The sequence below is a fragment of the Ictidomys tridecemlineatus genome, chromosome 9, assembly GCF_052094955.1.
Source record: "Ictidomys tridecemlineatus isolate mIctTri1 chromosome 9, mIctTri1.hap1, whole genome shotgun sequence".
Taxonomy (NCBI): domain Eukaryota; kingdom Metazoa; phylum Chordata; class Mammalia; order Rodentia; family Sciuridae; genus Ictidomys; species Ictidomys tridecemlineatus.
This window is the reverse complement of record NC_135485.1, coordinates 22,690,535-22,713,930: the sequence shown is the minus strand read 5'-3', so window position 1 is coordinate 22,713,930 and position 23,396 is coordinate 22,690,535.

Below are 23,396 nucleotides of genomic sequence, written 5' to 3'. Positions count from 1 at the left end.
CCTTTTACCTATCTAGAGTTCATCTAATCCTCCCATGTTCCCCCTTCCAACGCCACTTTGAAGCACCCTCCTTATATCAAAGATAACTAACATTCAGCATTTGGTTTTGGGGGATTGGCTAACTTCACTTAGAATTATATCCTACAACTCCATCCATTTACCTCCAAATGCCATGATTTTATTCTCTTTTATTGCTGAGTAATATCCCATTGTGTATATATACCACATTTTCTATATCCAGTCATCTCCTGAAGGGTATCTAATTGGTTCCACAGTTTAGCTATTGTGAATTGTGCTGCTATAAACATTGATGTGGCTGTGTCCCTGTAGTATGCAGTTTTTAAGTCCTTTGGGTATAGACTGAGAAGTGGGATACCTGGTTCAAATTGTGAGTCCATTCCCAACTTTCCAAGGAATCTACATACTGCTTTCCATACTGACTGCAACAATTTGCAGTCACACCAGGAATGTATGAGTGTGAATTTTTCCCCACATCCTTGCCAACACTTATTGTTGTTTGTATTCTTAATAGCTGTCATTCTGATTGGAGTGAGATGAAATCTTACAGTAGTTTTGATTTGCATTGCTCTAATTGCTACAGATGTTGAACATTTTTTTCATATTTTTATTGATTGATTCTATATTATCTTCTGAGAATTGTCTCTTCAGTTCCTGAGTTCATTTATTGATTGGGTTATTTGTTATCTTTGTATCAAGATTTTTGAATTCTTTATATATTCTAGAGATTAGTGCTCTATCTGATGTGCATGTGGTAAAAATTTGCTCGCATTCTGTTGGCTCTCTATTCACCTCACTGATTGTGTCTTTTGTTAAGAAGAAGCTTTTGAGATTCTATGCATCCAATTTATTCATTCTTGATTTTAATTCTTATGCTTTAGGATTCTAATAGGCACTAATAATCTAATAGGTACCTAAGAGGCCTATAAGAGTCTAATAGGGTTATAATAGGTGCTTTAGGGGCCTAATCTGACATGATGGAGATTTGGGCCTACATTTTCTTCTAATTAGCACATTGTCTCTGATTTAATTCCTAGGTCTTTGATGCACTTTGAGATGAGTTTTGTGCAGGGTTAGAGATAGGGGTTTAATTTCATTTTGTTGCATATGGATTTTTAGTTTTTCCAACACCATTTGTTGAAGAGGCTTTCCTTTCTCCAATGTATGTTTTTGGCACCTTTGTCTAATATAAGATAACTGTAATTATGTGAGTTAGTCTTTGTGTCCTCTATTCTGTACCATTGGTCTACCATTCTATTTTGGTGCTAATACCATGGCTTTTTTTTTTTTAAACTATTACTCTGTAGTATAGTTTAAGGTCTGGTATGTATAGTGATGCAACTTGCTTTACTCTTCTTGCTAAGGATTTCTTTATCTATTCTGGATCTCTTATTTTTCCAGATGAATTTCATGACTGCTTTTTCTATTTATATGAGGAATGTCATTGGGATTTTGATTGGAATTTCATTAAATCTATATGAGACTTTTGGTAGTATGGCCATTTTGAATTGGGCAGTCACTCTGTTGAGTTAGCAGCTGCTGGGGATTGGGGGGAACTAGAAAACTATGGGTACCTGGATATCTGATGTTCCACATTGTTAGTTGCCCATCTTAAGATGGTAATAGAGATGACCCAAGATGAAGGCAGGGGTGGGTGGGGGGTTGGGGGGGTAATAGCATTGTGCAATACATGCAGAGACAAGCTCTGTGGTGTGCAGTGCTGTGGCTGTTGGCTTTCTTTAGAACCTGTGATGTCCCCAGGTACAGATTGGCTACTCCAAGTAGGAGACTATGGTAATAGCTGCCAAGTCCCAAGATAGAGGCAATTGGGGGAGCCCCACATTGGTAGATGGGGGTCCACATGGGACTGGCGGCCAGAGTTTCTGTGTGTGGATAGTGATGAGTGCCCTGCATTGGAGCAGTGTCTGGGAATTCTGTGATGGTGATCCCACTAAAGCCCCTGGAGTCTTGCATGGGCAAGTTGTAACGGGTCCTGTTCTAAAACTGAGTCTTGGAGCCCTGCGCACAGAGTGGCAGTGTGATTCCTGCGCAGAATCAGCTGTGGAGGGGTCCTTTATCATTTTCAGCAAAGCAGTATTTCCACTAGTTGAGACCCAGGTCACAGAGTGACACAGAATACTGGCCCACCATCTTCCATATCCTGTAACTTGTATTCTTAATAATTGCCATTCTGACTGGAGTGAGATGGATTCTCAGTGCAGTTTTAATTTTCATTTCTCTACTTGCTAGAGATTATAAATATTTTTAATATTTTTTTACCCTTCATATTTCTTCTTTTGAGAAGTGTCTATTTAGTTCATTTGTCCATTTATTCATTGGGTCATTAATATAATTTTTTTTAGTGTTAAGCTTTTTGAGTTCTTTATATATCCTGGAAATTAATGCCCTATCTTAGGTGTAGGTGGGAAACATTTTCTCCCACTCTGTAGGCTTGTTTCTTTCTTCACACACTTGATGTTTTCCTTTTCTGTGAAGAAGCTTTTTGGTTTTATGGCATTCCATTTATTGGTTTTTTAATTTTACTTCTTGCTTTTTTGGAGTCTTGTTAAGGAATTCATTTCCTGAACTATCATGTTGGAATGTTGGGCCTAGATTTTTTTCAAGTAGGTGCAAGGTTTCAGGTTTATTTTCTAGGTCCTTGATCCACTTTGAGTTGAATTTGTGCAGGGTGAGAGAGAGGTGTTAAATTTCATTCTGCTGTGTATGAATTTCTGGTTTTCCCTGCATGATTTGTTGAAAATACAATCTTTTCTCCAATGTATGTTTTTGATGCCGTTGTCTAGTATGAGATAACTGGGTTCATGTGGTTTTATCTCTTGTTCATAAACTCAAGTGACTCATGGTCTTCAATGAAACATTTAGTGATTCTTCTCATTCACTCTAATAGAAATGACATGTTCACATCAGGTACAATTTTTAAGTTAAGGAGTTATACAATCCTCTTAGAAAAATCCTCATGAGAATTCTATAAGTCATAGTGCTTTTGTGAAATATGCTTTTAGAGTTTTTTAGAGTAAGACCTTTAATGGTATTTGTAAAATCCATTCTTCCTTATGAAAGCCTATTTATGGGGAGTGCCTAGAAACATTTCCTAGATTCATTGATGTTTTCTTGTCTTATTAAAATGTTAAGTTCTTCAAACATCAGCAATAAACTTTTTCTAAATAACTTAATTAGAATGCTTCAAGATGCAAAGTTTTTTTTTTTAATGTACGTATCATGGATAGAAGTGCTTTTTCTTATACCAAGGGGCATAGTGGCATGCAGCTTAAATTTCATCATATATAAGTACCATTTGTAGCATCAGATGAGTCCAAATGTCTTGAGAACTATGAAGCAAAGTGTTTCTAAATGACATGATACTCTTTCCTTGAAGTTTTACATTTAATTTTATAATTTTATTTCAAATAAGCAATAGGATTCAACATAGTCATGCATACAGATTGTTGATTTCTAATTTTGTTTGGTTGATAAGCTTTCTATAACAGGTTGTACAAATGCATTGCTGAGTGCATCTGGCAAATGAACAGATTTATACATTAAAGCCATTGGATTGTCAGAGTTCACCTATCTTCCTCTTATTGTTGATGGTCCATACCTATGTGTGACTTTTATTGTGTCCTCTCCTCCAGGTGAATGCAGAAAAAGTGTTGTTGACTTAAGTAAGCATGAACACATTAACCTAACATCTGAGATTTGACATATAACACTTCTGGTACAAATAAAATTTTAATACATAATTAACAACTGATTCGAGTTGTAGTATAGTATGTACGGGACCTGAGATATGAAGATCTTTATGAAAACATTTAAACCATGTGCATAAAGAACACCTTCAGGATAACCTGTGTTCTGAGGCATGTGGAATATACATAGGCGAAACTATTCATTGTTTTGTACTTATCTTATTAACCAGTTCATCTTCCTGAGTTTAAAAAAACCAAAGATTTTAGGAATCAACAATCTGTATGCATGACCATGTTGAATCCTATTGCTTATTTGAAATAAAATTAGATGTTAGATAAACTTTTTTTTTGTGTGTGTGATGATTGTAATAGGGATTGGACCCAGCAATTCACACATGCATGGTAAGCACCCAAGCAGTTAGCTACATCCTTACCTCAAAATGAAATGCTTTAAGATACTTATTTATTATAATCAGAGAGGGAAAAGTAGAGGAGGAATAAATAAGACCCCTTTGGAACAGTTGGCTTGGATTTTAGTCCTGGCTCTATTGCATTCTAGCTTTGTGACTTACCTCCAGACCTAACTCTCAGGAAATAAAAGACTTTTCATGTGTATAGATCAACATCTCTGGAATCCAAAAAGATCTCAAAAATTTTAAAAATGTATATTTTAACTTCATTGGCAACAAAATATGAATGGTAAATAGTATACCTATTCATATATTTTGTCATAGAAGTATCATTATATTTGACAGTAGGATGGTACTCCCTATCATAAGGTTAGGCCAAGAATAATTATGGTGTGTGTGTGTGTGTGTGTGTGTGTGCACGCGTGTATACAATACAACTCTAATGTGTGTATATATATGAGTATATATATATATGAGTTTTTTAGAGTAAGACCTTTAATGGTGCTTGTAGAGTCCATTCTTCCTTATGAAAGCCTAATTATTGGGAGTGCCTAGAAACATTTCCTAGATTCATTGATGTTTGCTTGTCTTATTAAAATGTTAAGTTTGAAACATATATATATGAGTGTGTGTGTGTGTGTGTGTTTGTACCATAAGCAAAATCACACATATGTGATTTTACTTTATTTTGTACTTGATTAACAAATATTTATCTCATATATATATATATAAATTATCATATAAAATATATATATATGATAAATACTTATCATATATATATATATATATTTTTTTTTTTCTAAAGTGTCTAAAATCCAAAGTCCCTGTTAGTTTGAAGTAAACGCATTCATGGTCCCTCAGAATTTGGAATAAATTATTGTGGATTTACCATAATTAAACAATAATTCCAAATTAATTAAACATAAAGTTCAGAGGATACTAATTGTAAGTAATTTGACACCAACTATTTACCCTGGGTAAGGATCTTCTATTGACAGACTAGCCTACAGAATCACACTTCCTGTATGTATTTTGAATTGCTATGAAGATAAAGATAGGAATAGTATCACTTTAGATGATATAGAGAGGGAAGAATTGAACAATTGAGCATTTCTTTATTTATAGTTTATTTATACCTAAGCTCTAATATTTTAAAGCCAATATGATTAAAAGAACACATACTCTTACAATTTTGGAAGTAATAATTGGTTGAAATAGATATATTCAGGTGTGTGGAATTTATTTTATTTTTCACATTTGATGATTTATTTTTTTGGCTTACCTTCTTCTCACCTTCTCCCACAATGTATTATTTTGTTGGCTTAATGACAATGGTGATAATGGTATAGAATATCTTCTCTTCTCAAAAAAACACTTTTATAAACCATAAATCCAAGGAATGCTAAAAAGAAATCACATTATAAATTTGAAGATATCCAGTAAATTTACAGCAAATTAAAGTATTATTGTCTAAGTTGTATATATCTACAACTGTCACTATGTACTTCTATGACTTTTTCTATGGATGCAGACCCATGATGTTTTCTTCAATAGTTTCATGATTGTTTTCAACTATCACTGTTTTAGCACACTTAATCATTTCACTGAATTATATTTCAAGACTACATCTTGATAAAATTAACAGATTGTTTTTTAATGAGAAACAAAGTATATTTTCATATTAGGATCAAACTTGGAGTAAGAGAAGACACAAAATTATTCATAACCAAGATATGATATTTGTTAAGAATTTCAGACTGGGTGACAGAGACAGAAGTTGTAACTAATAGCATATATCTCTGCTGTAGCACTGCTCTTTCTATCTGCAAAAAGTCACCTTTCTGTGATGTGTGAAAGGTTGTTTGTTATATCTAATTGAAGGATACAGATTTCAAGCTGTGTGTAGGTGATACATGAATTTTTCACTCCTGCTGACAAGCACATTGACTACTGTGTAATTCTTTAAATTGATTCAATCAAACCCATGCTGTTTATGCTTTTAATTGATTAAATTAAAACAGCATTTTAAACTTTTAATCATTCCATTAGACAGGGGTCCACTTGTTTGTTCATGCCCAAGCCAACTCACAGGAACTGTGGCTTTTTAACTTGTAAAGTCCCACCAGATGGCACTTCAACTTATTTGGCAGCAAGAGTACTCTGTAGCATCACCACAAATCAAAAGGACACTCCTATTTTGGGGTGCATGCTGTTAAGGAGCCAGATGGAGATGAATGAAGGTGTTCACTTTCCCCGCCTCTTCCTGAACGTATAGATCATTTGATGTCACAGTCCTCAGAAGCAGAAAGATTCCTCCTAGAGACACAATATAAATGATTGCTGATCAAAAACTTACGAAAGATATGTCAATCAACTTAGAGAAAGTACAAAAAAAAAAAAATACTGTGGCCTGGAATTAGAGCTTTAGATTCGGATCCCAAAGCTCTACTATGCCAAAGGCACAGGTAAGCAACACAGAGGTTCACTGTAGAGAATTCCAAACTAAATTCCAACTCAGTGACAGATGCCTGTTTTGTTTTTCCTTTTTTTAAATCATCAATCACCATGCACCATCTATTCTAAATAATGTTAGTGATAAATCTGTTTCCAAAAATACTTTCTTGGCTCAAGTTCTAAATAATTGCTAATTGTGAATTTTGTAAAAATATATGTGATTGCAAAATTAGCCTGTTTTATACTTATTCTTTAATTAACATTGTATGAACAATGGAAGTTAATTCAGAGAAACTGCAGAGTTAGTTGACCTCTGACACACTTGAGTTCCACTCTACACATTTGCTGAAAGATTAAGTAATTATTTGAAAATTGTCACATTTGTCTTAGGTACACTTCCTGTCTCTAGTCTCATTGCTACTCCATATTCCTGTGCTTAAGAAGCAGCTTCAAAAGAAATAGTGTTAGCAAAGCGAGGAAATAGAACGTCACTTTTTCTTCTATCATTCTGTGTGACCACCTGAAGTTTTAATTTCTGTTTAAATTTTAACACAAAGAATGGACTGGGAGGAACAGAGTATAGGTATTAGCCAGGGTTTTCTACAGGAAGAGAATCAAGAGAAACCATGATTATTAAAAAGGGAATTAATTAGATTGGCTTACCATGCTGCCCATACTTAGGGAGAATGTTCACTTCAGTTTGCTATCCCACATGCCAATCATTCCTAGACACACCCTCATTGACACACACCTGAAGCCTCTTAAACCTTGGCATTCTTAATTCAATCAAGTTGACAATTTAAATCAACCTTTACAGTACAAAATATAGGATATAGTATTTTGGTTTAAGTTAAAAGGTAGTTCATGCATTCAATATTTTGCTAAATTTGAATAAATTTTTTAAATTTGCAAATTTTTTCTATTTAATTGCTTCAAGTAATAAACAAATCAGGAAAATAATTGTTATTCTCAATATCTTAATAGAAATGTTTTTATTGTATGAAAGGTGTCTTTTAAAAAAGATCTTCTCTGGGTGTCAAATCTCTAGGTTATAAATTAATTGAAAGAAATCACATAGTACCTCTTTCTAATAGAATCTTACTGCCACTTAAATTAAAAATATACTATTCCTACATAATATGTCACACAATGGCCAAATACATAGTGAATTAAACACAAAATTGTGAAACATAGAGTAATAGTTAATAAAGTATTATAAAATATCTTTATGACCAAGGAATGAATGAAATTATTTTTAAAATTCACAAAAATTATAAAGCAACAAATGTTGAGAATTCTTTCTCATATGATGAGACTTTTTTTCTAAACGAACACCAGAGATAAATGTAATAGATGTAATAGATTACCGAATGGAAAAAGAGTTTTACAATGTTTGAAACAAAGAAAGCATTCTTATCTAGAATCAATAATTTATTCTTGAAAATAAAATGAAAAAAAGACATTGACCTCAATCAACAAGTGCACAAAGCTATCAATTATGCTGTGATGTTCCAAATCATTAGTAATCAGAGAAAGAGAAATTAAAGAAAGCAATAATGTTACTTAATTATTAGTGTATTAACAAAATTAAAGGTTCACAGTGCCAAGCATAAAAGTATGAAGGGGTGTGGCCTCTTCATACAGCAGAGCAATTGGACATTTCTTCATTACACTGTTTTCGTATATAATTCAAATACAGATATCTTATAGTAATGCGTAGAAATGAAAGGTGCATGTCAAACACAGAGAAATCATTGCTGCAAGGGAGAGAAGATGAAAATAGAACATTTTGTAGAGTTCATTCAGTTTTATTATATATAGTCTTATATTTTGGGTTCATTTTTCAAGACTGAAACTGAACTCAAGCATCTATTTATATAGTTTGACAGATAATTTAAGTTCATAATCTATTCATATAATTTTCATATAACTATTTCTCAGATGACATCCTAGTTAAAATGATTTAATGTTGAATTTCATCTGTATATAATATCACTATTTCCCCATCACAAAAGCATTAAGTAATTGGTGGGGGATAGGAGAGTAATTATAGATTGCAAAGATTCCATATCTTTATGCCCTGGACCTGAGATCTTGAGTGTGAATTACTAAGGGGACCCAAGAAGAGGAATAACCTGAAATTGTCCATTGTTTATTAGTTTACAGCAATGTGTTTTTAGTGAAGACTGTTGTTTATCTCTAATATTTAAATTTTCCTTCAATGTAAGCATAAAGCAAGTAGAGATTAGTGTAGAGGTGTGGATCTGAACAACAGGATTCTTGGAGAAAATATATTTGAAAAACCATATTAATTAAAACTCTACTAGAAATGGAAATTTATGCAATCAGAGGTTTTATTTTCCTTTGGTACTGGAACCTAAGCCTTGTTTAACATTGTATTTTTCAAATTTTGGTTCATAGAACACAAATCTCTCTTTTATCTTATTTCATTTTCATACTGAATATCACATCAATATTCTGAGAAAAGAAAAGTTTTGAAGAAAACACTACTCTAGATATTTTTACCTCAATGATAGTATTTCACTGTGAATTGAACTAGATTAATTTAGTTGGAAGAATTCCATTTACCCCTCTAAACATTTTTTTTAAACTTCTCTCACCTTAGTAAAAGAATAGAAAAGACGTTTTGTATTATTACGTTTGTACATTTTGTATTCTCATTTCTCTGTCAGTGACCATTCTTCCAATCAGATAGAGGGATCTTTGTTACTTCTTTAACACTTCTACCATGGAATCTTGCATGTCTTTCTGGACACAGAAATATTGAAAGACAAAACATTTGCTTTGTGGAATTCAGACTTACTTTTAAAAAAGTCACAAAAAGAAAAAAGCAAGCTTCCTATGTAGTGAAGAATGTTGAATGTTCTAATGTCAGAACAAACTGCTGAGTTTATGTAGAGAAAGAACCAGACAACTTTAGTATAGAAAAGCCTAGAGATTGTGACCTTGTCAGGAGGAAAAGGAAGAAAAAGATTTGATAAGATAGATGTTAGAACCCAAAATAAATTTGTTGGTTGAACCTGATATGATTTAGACTTAGAGGACCACACTGAAGAGACTGGAGACAGCACTGGGCTGTGGACTGTGCCCGCCACAGTCTATTTTCTACTAGGAAACACTCAGGCAAGAATCTGAGCCAGCACTTCAGACCATCTGTAACCATATGAGTAAGCACCAAATACCACTTGTCCTCCTTTGACACCATCATCCAGGGATTTTATAACAAAATGGTTCTGTGTCTTAGAACTTTGCTGACAGATAGAAAATGCCTAGATGTGCACTTCTCTTTTTAATTATTGAACGATACCTCCCTGCAGAAAAGAGGGAACTATGGAAGAAAGGAGCCTGTGCTTAAGTAGAAATGCACACCTGTTATCCACTCTGCTATGCTTATAATGCATGTAGAAAGAGAAATCTTGTGAAAGAGAATGATGGAGTCCTTCTCCCTAAGGCCTAGAATATGTACAGTGATTTTCTACTTCAGGATTTTTTTTGTGGGGGGGTAACTTTCCCTAAGAGATCCAATATATTGGGTCAATGAATGCTATCTAAAGAAGCATATAAGATACCAAACACCACTGAGAGAGAGGAGAGAGAGAGAGAGAGAGAGAGAGAGAGAGAGAGAGAGATTAAAACATATTTTAAGTCTCCAAAGAAAATTTCTACTTTAGAGCACCAAAATTATATCTTTAATTGCAGACCTAGGCAGGGGGATTGAAAGGGATTAAGATCCCCTTGGAGAGTGCAGTATGTAACTAACAGGCAGCTGTTGTTTGACGATTAGGAATAAAAAAAACTCAGAGACGAAATAAAATATTTTACTGCAGCAAAAAATAAAGGGAAAAAGAGGCAGAAAAATTCTCCTCTCCTCCAAATTTCAGAAAAGCAAGTGACATACTTATTAGAGATAATTTTGGCTTAAAATAACATAATCTAACTACCAAAAGTCTTGAGTTTCTCAAAGATATCTTCCTATTTCTGTGGTTGTTGCTGATGTTTGCAAATCACCTTTTCAGTTTCAGGTAGATATTAAACATAATGGTTGAAAAGTCTGTAAGGAAATAATACAAACAATGCCATTCTTATGTTTACTGATATCTATCTCCTGCCAGAAAAATACTGCTGGAGATAGCTTGCCACATCTGAAATTTTTATTTTTATCATATGAGAATAAAACTTGTAGAAAGAGGGCAACAATATTTTACAAATCTTAACTCAGGAGGAAGATAGGAAACATTGGGTACCAATACTTGGTTTTAAAATAGTGGTTGCTATGACTACTTAAATCATTTCTTAAGGTGATGTCCTTTCATTTCATGAATGTTTCAGAAGTTTAGTTGCCCTAACAACAGTACTTAGACTGAAGCAGGGAGTTTAATGAATTTGTTTTTGTTTACAAGTACTGTCTCTTTCTTACTTTCTATGTGTTCTTTTAGATTTGAATAAAATAATACAAAATATGGATTAAAAGGGATTTAAAATAGTGTCTACAGTCTAGATCAAATAGCAGCCCAAGCAGTACATTTATGATGGGTACACTAAGCTCTGTTTTCTTTATGGAAAACAAATGGACAGACATTTTTTTTTATTTTTAAATTTAAGCAGCAGAAAGACAAATCATAAAATTATTTGATAGAAACCACAAAACAATCTTTTCTGTGAAATGTTATGAGATTTATAATTCACAAACATAAAAATCCTCGTGTAAATAGATATTGAACTCATATGTATGTTTGCGTATGTACCCATATTTACATCTATCCTTATTAATCAAAGACAAGAGCAATAATAAACAGAATTTGTAACTATAAATTGGTTTACCTATTTAAGCAAAAAATTTAGTAATATGCATAGTAATGATTTTGAAATTAACTCTATGACTGAGGTTTGCCCTTCAGAAAAGTAAATATTACAATATTATTTATGCATAGGAAATCTGAAAAATAAAATAATTGCCTACCCATTGGATTGAGTAATAAACTACTTATATTCAAACAATGGAATATTATATTGTAATATTATGTTTACGTATTTATATTATTTTTGGTGGAAAAGTTTTATCTTATAACCAGGTTAAAAAGCGATTTTATTTGTGTTTGGAAACAGACCCAGGTATTTACCTGCTAAAACTTTTGCTCGGCAAATTTATATAAATCACAGTATTTTTCCTCCAAGTAAATAATTCAAAAAGGAAAAGAAAAAGCAAAATGACAAATGTACCTTTCATCTATTATCAAGTTATCCAAGTATATGTCATGAACCATTTACCATAAGTATTAGAACAAACAATAGAAACTGAATATTTTATTTAGTTAGTAAAATTTATTAGATGGGTAATTTTTAAAAGTTAGCTATAAAATTTACTCTATTCAAGCAATAAATAAGCTATCAACAGAATAATAATATTAATACAACTATTCAAAAATAGAGGATCAAAAGGCACTTTAATGTTTTTAATCTGAATTCCTTTGAAACTATTATTTCCTTTCCTCTTGTGTTTATTCATCCTCTACTTTTACACTGAGTATTTGCACCTAGAAAACAAATAATATTAACTCTCTTGGGGGACTATAGATGAGGAACAGGTAGCTTAGATATCCTCAAACAAAGCAGTCTGTATACCCGTCTTTCTCTCCCAGTGAATTCTTCTTCTATTGAGGTTAAGAATGCTTTCAATTACTGGTTGTGACCTCAGATCTAAGACAGTTCTGTATATACAGAATGTGTTCTCTCTCTGCTCTGAGTAATATGCAAGAGAAAAAAATTCATACAGAATATCAAAAACTGTGGAACTTGAAATACTGTGGCAGAGATGACAGATGGAGATGATGGCATTTGTAGTGTAAAGAAGCCTTTATCTTTTAATAATTAAATCAAATTTGCTTCTTGAAGTTATCCCTTCATTCTCCCCATCAAGGGCATTCTTTTTCATTGTTTAGAATCTAGCCTGGGACACAATCAATAACGATTGCTGGCAAAAACTTGGAAACAAATCAAAGCAATGGCATGAAATTAATTAAATACACTTATAATGGGAACCAGAGAAAAGGAGAGAAGTACGAAGAATTCGATCCTGAAAAAGAAAAGGCTGCAGGATAGTTAATTAATGGTCTTTACAGGCTCAAACTCTGGAATTAGAAAAATAGTTTTTTTTTTTGTGCTGAGTAAAAATAGAGTTGTATATTAATTAAAATGGCATTTTGAAAGATATAAAAATGTTACCACTCTATAAATAAAAGATGGTGGTAAACTTGAAGGACTATAAAACAAAGGTATTCGACGACATTATTAATATCTACTTCATGATTCTCCACTCCACCTTGTGTTGCAAAATTTTCACAAATTACTACATGTCTTGATTTCCAAGATAGAAATAAAAATATTAGTCATTACTTGGCATTTTTATATAGCCAGGATTGTGTAATCTGACACAAGAAGTCATAGATGGCTTTTTAACATTATAATTTGTGATTAATTCTAAAGAAGATATTATTTTATTGTACCAAAGCAAATATGGGTACTAATCATTGAATTCTGTTATTTAAAAGACTTAAGAAACAAAGAAGATTGCATATAGTCAAGGTATATATTGTGATGATTTGACATGTGTGTGATGACTGTCATCTTCAAATGAAATAATGCTTCCATCACCACCTACATTTCCCCAACCCTGAGCCTCTTATTCTGTTTTTATAGATTCATTTTTTTCCATGCATATGTGACATCATGTGATATTTATCCTTCCATGTCAGGATTAATTCATTTAACATAATGTCCTGAACTTTCAACTGTATTGTCACAAATAAAAAAGATTTCCTTATTTTCTTTACAGCTGAATAATATTCCATGGGTGAATATCCCACAGTTTGTTCTTTAACTCATCTTACAGTGGACATTTATGTTGATTCAATATCTTAGCTCTTGTAATGCTGCAAAGAACCAGGGAGTGAAGATATCACTTTGAGATGCTCTTATTGTTTCCTTTAAACACAGAAGTGAGATTTCTAGATTAGATAATAATTCTATTTTTAATTTTTGAGGAACATGCATACAATTTTCCATAATTGTTGTACCTATTTGCATTCCTATCAACAGTGTACAAAGTTTTTCTTTTGTCCACACCCTCATCAGCAATTATTTTTCATAATAGCCCTCCTAACAGGCTTGATATATTTCACTGTGGATTTTACATGCATTTTCCTGGTTGTTAGTGATGTTGAACTCCTTTTCATATACCTATTGGTCATTTGTATTCTTCTATTTTTTCAATTTCTTAATTTTAAAAAATTGGCTATTGAGTTGTGTAAATTCCTTATATATTTAAAATGTTGACCCCTTGTCAAATGCATAGTTTGCAAATCATTGTTTCCTATTCTATAGGTTACCTTTTTATTTTGTAAATTGCTGATCTCTGAGTTCTTAGACAATTTAGAATATCCTGGATTTATAATGTTAGACTAATTTATGTTTCTTAGCTCCCTCATCTGTAAAATGAGAATGACAATCATACCTATTCTAAGGGCAAAATAAATATATGTGTGCAAAGTACTTAGAACATTGCCTGGTACAAGTCAGCAGTCTATACTTGCTAGAGAGTTTTATTACCATGCTTCAGGCTTTATCCTGAAGACATTACATACTTAGTCTCATGTATTTTATTATTATTTTTAAATTTTATAAGTAAGGCAATCAAAACTGAGATGGCTGTTATTTGATAAAAATTAGCTAATAACCATTATGATAATGGTAGGATGTGAATTCAAATTTATGTCTGGCTGATCTCAAATATGAGTATTTTGTATTTTGTAGATATACTTGTCCTTCCATATATGTGGGTTCTATATATATCTGTGGGCATACTCTGTAACCATGGATTAAAAATATTTAAAAACTTGGTTTTGTATACAATATGTATACTTTTTTCCTTTTCATTATTCTCTGAAAATGCAGTTCTATAACTATTTACATGTAATTTACAATGTACTGTGAATTATAAGTAATCTAGAGATAAAGTATATGGAAGATGTGCATAGGCTTTATGTAAATGTTACATCATTTTTATGATAGTTAAGCACACATAACGTTTGGTAACCACTGCAAGGAAGAGTTTCAAGACCAATCCTACAATGGATTTTAGGGATGACAGATAATTTTTTGTATTATCCATCCAATTCATACAATAGCCAGATTATGAAAGTAGCCCAGGTGCTGGTGAACAGCTGAATGTATAATGAAAATGTAGTGTATATACCCAATGGAGGTTTACACAGGAACAGGAGAGGGAGGGGTAAAGGGAAAGAGAAGGTCTGGGGCCAGAAATAGAGAAAATTCTATGTTTATTTTGCAATCAACATGTGCATTTAATGTTGTATTCCCTTTTTTCTCATTCTCTTCCCTCGATGTTATTTACATGTTTTCTAACAGACACATCCTTTTAAAATGTCCATAATTGTACAACATGATGACGAGCCAGCCTTGAGCTGTGTGTGTGAGCTATGAGCCACTCTGTCTGTGCTGTGCACCTATGTGTCTTTTTTGCTCACTCTGTCTTTTGATCCCACACGGCACCTGAGATGGGTATGGTCTTCCAAGATGTCAGTCAGTCTGTTAACTGCAAGACATCAGGAAGCTGGACTCAAACCCCTGAAACCTGACTCCCTCATTGGGGTGGAACTTTCTCCAGTGACCTCCCCTCAATAAAAAGGGGCTTCCGAACTTCCTCCCTCTCTTTATTGTCTGTCTCCCTTGTGGGAGCTGGAGCAGAGGAGCCATGGCTGAAGAATCCCAGGAAAAGGTACTTTCTCTGTCTCTGTGTGGTTATTTCATGGCAACCCAAATTCACCTGATGTGACACTGAATGACTTCGTCGTGTGTCCAGGCACATCATATTGAGGTTCACTTTGACAATGTAATTGCAAAAATTCTTATATATTATTTTGTTCTATCATAGACATTATTCTCTATCAACATATAGAGATACTAATTTTTAAATTCAGTATTTTCTATTTTGACTGTGATAGTTTTCAAGTAGTCCTTTACTGTTGGACATTCCAGTGGCTTTTTTCCCCTCATAAACGAAACAACAACAAAATCCTGTGTTTATATCATTAAGAGGACTGCTAGAAATTTTGTTAAAATTTATTTGAGTCATTTTTTGAGCAAACCTTTACTCTCTTAGTGTGTTTGTAATTCAAATGGATTGATTTTAACTCACCTCTGTCGAGAGAAAGAGAATTTTGAAGTAAGAACATTGGTCAAAAAAAAAAATAGAACTATGGGCACATAGTTTATAGAAAGTTGGATGTTGCTGAAGTTATTTTCAAGGAAGAAGACTATCTTATTATTTTACTTAGATCTCTTTAATGTTATTACATTTGTATGCCATATAAGGCAAGAAAAAAGTTTTACAATGACATATTCAATTAGCACTCCATGAAAAGAATAAAGAATATAAAATAGATAAACACATAAAGTAAATGAACCATTAAAAAGTATATTTGTATCCTGAGTAACAATAATGGTACCGAGTGGCTCCATTATGGCATGGTACAAACCACCTAATTGTGTAATATGAATCAAAACTTGAAATTATCTGAATTTATGTTTTCATATGAAAATAAAATGATCTATCAATGCTCATACTAAGAAGTGTATCTGACACGGATTAGTACTTGAAAAATATGTATAAATGAATGTATAAGGTTAAAGAAGATGATGTTTTGAAAGAATTAGGAATTCCAAAAATACTTGGAAAATATTTGTAAACTCTTAGCTATTACTACATACAATGTTTATTTCTACGTATCAATCTGACTGGGCTAGGGATGCTCAGTTAGTAAAATACTCTTTCTGTGTGAGTCTATGAGGATGTTTCTGGATGTTTCTCTTCTACAAGAAGAGATTAGCATTTCAGTGCATAGACCATGTAGAGAGAATTATCCTCATCAATGTGGTAGGGCATCATCCAATATGTTGCCTGCCCAAGGATAACAAACATGGAGGAAGGATGCATGGGATTTCTCTACTTAGGCTGGAGCTTTCAACTTCTCTGCCAATGAACATGGTGCTAGTGTTGTTAGGTCTTCAGACTATGATTTACATAGTCATCTTCCCTGGTTCTTAAGCTTTTGGTCTTGGACTTAAACTATATCACCAGCTTTCCTGAGTTTTAGTTTGCAGATGGTAGACTATAAGTCTTCCCAGACTTCATAATCTTGTGAGCCCATTATCTTACAATGAATCTCTTTCTTTATATCCTGTTAATTCTGTTTCTCTGGGAACAACTAGGTAATACCCTACAAAAGCTTATTATTATGAATTAGCTATTTCGGGGCACTAGTTGCAGAAATAAAAATATTAGTAATTAGTGCTCATCCACTTTTCATCTATAATAAGAATATAGATATGATTCAAGATGCACAGCAATTAAACTTTTTATTTAAATGCATTTCTTAATGATTAGTTGAAATTAAACTTTTTTAAAAAAGAATTTTCTCAATACTTGGAACTATGCCCCAAACAATAGATGTCTAAACAAATAAAACATATGGTGTTTGCCTCAAATTTTTAATCTTATTTCTCTACTGCTACACTTCCACTTCTACAATTATTTGATTTCAAGAGAATCCTGTAGCTCATTTGTCTTCATTTTTTCCTCATGCAGTTTGCATTATTATTTCATTGCTTCATCTAGCACTCTCACTTCACTACCCTCCTGCTTTCTGGAGCATACATACTTAAAACAACAACAACAACAACAACAAAAATCTGTTTCTTCATTCCTAAAGGAAAACATCAGAGAACTGATGCAACAAATCAATTGACTGAGGCTGACTGTTCTGCAAATTAGTGAATATCAACAGCAAATGAAATCTTACTCTGCTTAGAATATGTACTATTTCATGTCTAATCACGTTTTTATTCACACCAGTCTTACTTGTGATCAATCAATGCCTTCATTTGAGCTTTAAAATCTTGCTAGTGTGGTCCAAGAACCTGTAGCAATGATTTCACCTGAGTGTTAATTCTTTTTGGCTTGAAAAGCTGATTCAAGTCAATGTTATATTAACGTCACTAGTGTACTGTGAATTGGTACAAAATGCTGTGGGGATTTTTCAGAACAAAGATATGAGGTTGCAGCCCTTGAGGTTGTGAGACTTTCATACTACATAACAAAAACATACTGAACAAAAGAAAGCACTCAACTAGTATTTTATGACTTTATTTTATTTTATTTCTTAAATTAAATAACTGATCATTTTTAAGGTCATAGCTTCATCATTTTTCTAATCTGAGGCCCTAGCATTCTGAGAGACTAAGAACATGGCATACAAGGTACTGATTTAAAGTATAAGCTGTAGAAAGATACGTTCTTACTTCTCTGTTTCATTTGTACAGTTGACATCACCTAGAAGGGTGCCTTGTGCATAGTGAACATTATCTAGTTTGAAATGAAACTCTGAGAGGGAAACTCAAATAACCTTTCAGTTGTACCTTTAGATTTAGAAAGAAAAGAATGCTTGGGGGTGAACCTTTTTCTATGTTACTGATGTGTCCACCTTGGTAAAAGAATGAAAAATTTTCCAATGTTTTGACTCACCTATATTTCGTAGGACTCAAAGGGAGAAATAATGATTAATTTTTTTCCCAAATTATTGGAAAACTGACATATTCTTGGCCATCTTTCTTTACTCAGTTGAGTTCATGAGTGAAAGGTCAACATTCATGCATTGACAAGATGAATTGACTTTAGCTCTTCACCACTTTAGCTCTGATTTCTACAGGAACTGCTTGAACCCAAGCAGTTTGTATTCTTATAACTCCCATTTTCCTATGAAAAGAGCATTAGGCAGAATTTATTTCAGCAGGAAAAAATAATGCCATTTCACATCGGTAGGTAAAAGATGCAGACCACTGAGTTCCTGGTTGTATGCAGAGTACAATAGGAGAGAACAGGCTAAACTGTAGACAAACTGTGTTTGTTCATGCAGAAATTTTTAGGGAATCCTGCATATTGGTTATTAAGTTGATGCTACTAATTAAACAGATATTTTAATTACTTTGAGTATTCAAAATTTTCGACTGTTAGATCATGGAGGAGAGGACATCCAAGATGTCTAATTAGTTTTATTATGTGCCAAGCCTTATTTCAGAACAACATTCATGAGACATATACCCTACATGTCTGCAGGTTGAGACACAGGAAGAATCCAAGTTTCTATAGTGAATGCTTTAACTCAAGAATGTAGACCTTTCTCCTTTTTTTGAATAGAGAATGGGATTATTAAAATGGCATTACTTTAAATATATTTTTCTCATTTAAACATTTTTCTATTGTTTTTCTTTTTCTCTGAAGACAGAGTAAGTGAAGATCTCTGATCACTGTTCGCATCAGCATGGATAAGATTAACCAATATATAATCTCAAGCTACATCTCTATATTCTCATTTCATTGACTACACAAAAGATTACATTAAATATGCTTCTCAAATGGGGCAGAAAGAATTAAAGGCCAGGATACAAAAATATGAAAGATAAAAAGACAAAATTCTAGATTTAGTGTATTTTTATCTTGCAGTGTGAGTTACAGTGACCTGGATATAATATTTAAGATAAAGAATATCAAGAAAATTTCTTTAGGTGAATGTATAATATCCAGGTTCAGAAGACATTTGTGATGAGACACCACAACAAAGAAATCCATTTTGACTGAAATAAGAATTGCTGGCATCCTTTGCAATGAGTATAGTAAGAAACAGTAATACCAAAACCAAAACCAAATCCAAAAGCAACAACAAAAAGAAACATTGACATCATTGAATGTTTATGTAACTTTGAATCAATAGAGGCAGAGGCAATTAGTGAAGTCCACCTGATATTTATACATGTATTTTGTCACCAAGTAAGACTGTTTATTAGTGATCAATTTCCGGTAGTAGAAAGAAAATATGCTTCAGTGAAAAAGTGGAAGTCACAAAGTAAATAAAAATAATGTTTTCTTAATATTATCAGTATGTTAAGGACAATTGAAAAGCTTAAAAAAATGTGTACATCTGAAGAGCTCCAACAGAATGAGTAAAACAAATAGCCAGAAATAGGTTCAATGATTAACAACAACCCAGTGCTTTTAATAAACAAACCATCTAATTTTAAGTTTGTGACAATTGGTGAAGGTCTTGTGGTCCAACAGGCATTCAAGCTGTGCAGGATGACAGGATTTAAAGCAGGCAAGGGAATTGCTATAATAAAGCCTCATCATTTGGCATACAGTAAAAGTAAACATGAAGAAACTTCATTAGAAATTCCACACTCCCAATCTGTGCACAGCAGAGAGCTAAAGGCTGATCTAGGAATAGACAACTTGTTCCTACTGTGGATCAAAATGGGAAACCTAAACAAAGAATAATAAAAACACCAACAATGGCCACATCAGAAAAAAATAATGAGATGCGTTGCATAGAAAGAAATGTTGGGGAAAAACCCCCCACATGTTTTGCACCTTTTTGGTAAGTTAAGAAGAGAAAATTACGTAACTATTAGAAAAAATCATATAGTTTTTACTGATGCTGCGTAGAGGGTTGTAAACAAAAATAAATCCTGTGCCTGTGTACTATTGTGTATCTTGTATGTGTATCTGTGATCATCTTCCTGAAGATCTTATGGACTTTGGAAAATTGAAGAGTTTGACAAGAAACATAGGCTGAGCCAAATAGAAACTGAAAATTTTAAGGAAAGGTCAGCCAAAAAAAAAAAAAAAAAAAAAGACTAAAGCTGGCAGCCACCAAAACAATGAACCAGATTATTCCTTGAATCAACTGTGTGGCATGAAAATAGAGACAAGCTTTGTCACATTGGACAGTCTGGATGTTATAGTCTGTTTTTTTTTTTTCCTCAAAGGTAGTTGTAGTAAGCATGGACTTTGAGATTTTTGTATGACTGTTAGCATCTGAAGAGAATGGAGAATTTCAGGGAGAAATAAATCAGTTCACCAAAGCATTACTCAGTTGAAGAAAGTCATTTTCCAAATGGAATGGGTATTAGTAATTTGTGAACAGAATCTATTGTTCTATCCCATCTTTATCTCCATCTCTATATATGATTTTCCTTTAACCTGAGTCACAATTCCCAATTTTTGGAAGGAAATACTTTTCTATCAATATACATGTTGTTAGTCTATGAATTAACAGTCTGTGAGTTGTGCTCCACTAATCAGGGTATGGAATCTGATGTAGAATCTTATTCCCCACCTTTGCTGCTGAATAAACACCCACATTTTAACACATCTCTAGGTGATGAATACGCACATTAGCCTTGACAGGGGCTAATCTATAGTAGGCCAGTGCATCCTAGCTCCTACATTTTACAACAAACATTTTGAAGTTGATGCTGAAATAGCTTCAATATCTTTAGAAGCGTGTGGATTATCTTCCACTTTAGTCTTTGTCATTCATCTACCAGGCTGCATACCTATCTTTAGCTCTTTTGTGACTACCCTTCCAAATGCTTGTGAGAAAGCCATTTGAAATTTAGTTCAGATTTTGAGTCCAATGGTGCCACACACATAAATAAGAAGTTATGAAAAGATTTATCAATCAACTAATGAATCTTTCAAGGGGGAGAATAGGAAGCTCCAAAGCAGGCTTGGAAACAACTTGAGAGAAGAGGAAGAGTTAAACTCCAGCTTGTTATTATAGTCAGAGATTCCAGATGGGTTGAGGGGTCCCAGCAAGGGAACTTGCTTCTGTGGTTTAAAGCTAACAGTGGTATAAAGGAGGGTGAGTCGGGGCTTTCTTAACTTTACTAGAGATAGGAAAGAAGGGGAAGATAGTGGTCAGGCCTAAAATTTGTCAATAACATATGCCAAAAATTGGAGTCACTCATCATTACAATTCACTGCTGATGTTTAGCAATTGAAGTTTGCTACTTTTCATTTAATTAAATTCAAAGGTGTATATGTAAACTATCATGGTGCTGTACATAGGCAGCAGCCTCACACTGGTATGTGAGTTAAAAGTTTTGTTCAATACTTTTGGAAAGAGGCCAGAACTATGTATTCTGAGAAGTGAGTTTGCAATGGTTAATATCAGGATTCTGAGATTCGATTAGAAATGTCTTGATTGGGCCTTGCATTGTGACTTCAATGGGTATAGAGACATGTTTGACCTTGAGTTATATATTTTGAGTTCCTATGAGGTAGGAAATTTCCAGAGTTCTTTATTCCAAAAGGCAGACTTGGAAAAATAAATGTTGATACTCTCATGGGCTGAATCAGATGGTCAAACCATTCATATTGATCCAAAAGCCCCAAAGGACATGCAGATGGGAAAGTATCGGCAGCAGAAAATAAATTATTCCTTTGAACTCCATAGTCTTGGACAGCTTGACTGCGGCTTCCAGGCATCTTTCCCTGGGAAGGTGTAGAAAGACATGCTCATTTGCAGGCGGTTGCTTTAATGGGGCCAATTCCGTGCCTGTCATGGAATCTAAAAGTTCAATAACTTTGAATTTAGATGCTTCCTAGCCTTGGGTGAAAGAGATACCAGTGTGTCCAAACAACCTTGAGGCACCTGCTGCCTGGAGGGGGAAGAATTACTGTGTAAGTGATAAGTCCTAGACCAGGCCAATTTCCCACAGCCTCTGCCCTCTTGTTTATATATATACAAATATACACACACATACGGGGGGGGGGGTTTCACCCCGGGGCCCTTAACCACTGAATCACATCCCCAGCCCTTTCAAAATATTTTATTAAGCTTAGCGAGTTGCTTAGGGCTTCACGAAATTGCTGAGGCTGGTTTTGAACTCCCTATCCTCCTGCCTTAGCCTCCTGAGCCACTGGGATTATAGGCATGCTCCAATGAGAGCCTCTTGTTTATCTTAAAGATCCCTTCCTAACAATAAATTCCTTTGTTGTGTTCCCCTATAAAATAAGGTTTTTCAGGCTTTCTCCCTTAGTTAGGATCAGACCCATCAGGTCTCCCTGGCCCCCACCCACCCTTGTCAAGCCCACGCTTAAACTATGTATCTTTTGTCCTTTATTTTTTTTAATTCTAGTTTTTCAGCCTTTGTTTCCAGCTGGCCCATACTTCCATAGGGTTTACTGATTCTCTGGCCATGTGGGTAGTGGCAGGAGGGAAGATTGTTGGCCAAGGAACCCAGTGCTAAGATGGCTACCTGGTGTCCAGCCAATTGTGTCAGTCTAGAGTCTAGTCATTTTTTAGATTATCCTGGAAAAGAGATGAAACGTTCATCCCACTGATGTCCAACACACGTGATGAAGGTGATTTTATAAAATGAAGAATCTCATTACTGATCATGCAGTTGAGCATAAGGAACTTCCAAGGAACCAATAAGTTCAGGAGGATCCTTAGAGACCCTTTTCACTAATGTGGCAAGGTACATAGACTACTCCCTCAGCAACAGATGTTTATACAAGAAAGAGCAGGTTTGGCTCTATCCCGTAAGAGGCAGAGATTCTGTTTCCAGGAAAGCACAGTATGTGGCTAGCACGTGCAACTGTGATTACATTAAGTGGGTCTGAGAAGAGCAGTTTCATGGGTTAAACACCCGAGAAGAACTCGTGGCCGTCATAAATGTCTCACAAACTCCACTAGGCATGAAAGTAGGTAGTAAAAGTCTCTACAATGAAGAAATCTCTTATAGGTCCTAATGAAGAAGTTTTATGTAATACAATTTAAACAGATTTAGAGAGACTTTTGAATGCAGAATTTTCCCACTCAAGATGAGACAATTTATAAGTAATAACCATAGGCTTAGGTAAATTTTA